This window comes from Monopterus albus, unplaced genomic scaffold (assembly GCF_001952655.1).
Source record: "Monopterus albus unplaced genomic scaffold, M_albus_1.0 scaffold364.1, whole genome shotgun sequence".
In the NCBI taxonomy this organism is placed as follows: Eukaryota; Metazoa; Chordata; class Actinopteri; order Synbranchiformes; family Synbranchidae; genus Monopterus; species Monopterus albus.
Window position 1 is genome coordinate 121,251 of NW_018128244.1, and position 1,069 is coordinate 122,319.

Consider the following 1,069-nt stretch of genomic DNA (forward strand, 5'->3'; position numbering starts at 1 on the left):
GGCAGCCCAGGACAGACCCAGCTCTCTTAAACAGCTTGTTTAGTCTCTCTTTGTCCCTGTCCATGCTACCTCCCGGCCAACCCACAACAGCGTAAAAAACTACAGATGCCACCACAGTATCATAAAATATCTGAAGGAGTGCCCCACGCACACCAGAGGACCTCAGTCTCCTCAACAAGTATAGGACCATTTACCATTTACCTCCCACCTGATGAAGACCATGGAGAGGATTGTCCTCGGCCACCTCTGTGCCCAAGTGAGCTCAGCGCTGGACCCGCTGCAGTTTGCATATCGACCTGGCATCGGGGTAGACAACGCTATTATCTACATGCTGCAAAGAGATTGACCCCCAGCGGAAATCACCAGCACTCACGCCAGTGAGCTTTCAGGGCTCAGATATTGAGATTGGGGACACCTTTAAATACCTGGGGGTCCACCTCAACAACAAAATGGATTGGACTGAAAACACTGATGCCCTGTACAAGAAGGGCCAGAGCCGCCTCCACTTGTATAGCTCCTTTCTACGCTTTTACAGCACACTCAAAGCGCTTTCACATTATTCGGCCATTCACCCATTCGCACTCCCAAGCACTCACGCATTCACACACCGGTGACATCACCGGGAGCAACTGGAGGTTCAGTGTCTTGCTCAAGGACACTTTGACATGTTGACTGGACAAGCCGGGAATCGAAACGCTAATCCTCTGGTCTGTAATGGTTTCGCTCCTTGGGATGAGTTATTTTAGGAACTGGGACCACACAGGATGTCTTCCACAGAACCGAACTCTCTCCAGGCTAAGACTCAGATTAAACATGTACAGGACCGCTTCACTGAGCTGGTCTGTACACTCCCTGAGGACCCTGGGGCTGATGTGGTCAGGGGCTGTGGCCTTCCTGGCCTTAATCCTCCTTAACTACCCCCTGACCTGGTCCACCATGAGGCTGAGGGGACGGGTGGGCGGTGACTGCTCAGGAGCTGTGGGATGTTGAGAACCCCGCATGACAGTGGGAGGAGGGGCAAGGTCTGGCTGAGGTGTGAGCAGCTGCGAGGAGACAACTGACCTGGAGA

General features: G+C 53.1%; 1 protein-coding gene across 3 annotated transcripts in view; it reads left to right on the top strand.

Annotated features, from left to right (window-relative positions):
- The window catches only part of mrnip (MRN complex interacting protein), a 7,150-nt gene that overhangs the window by 2,476 nt on the left and 3,605 nt on the right, over positions 1-1,069 (top strand). The gene's annotated exons all lie outside the window — the stretch shown is intronic.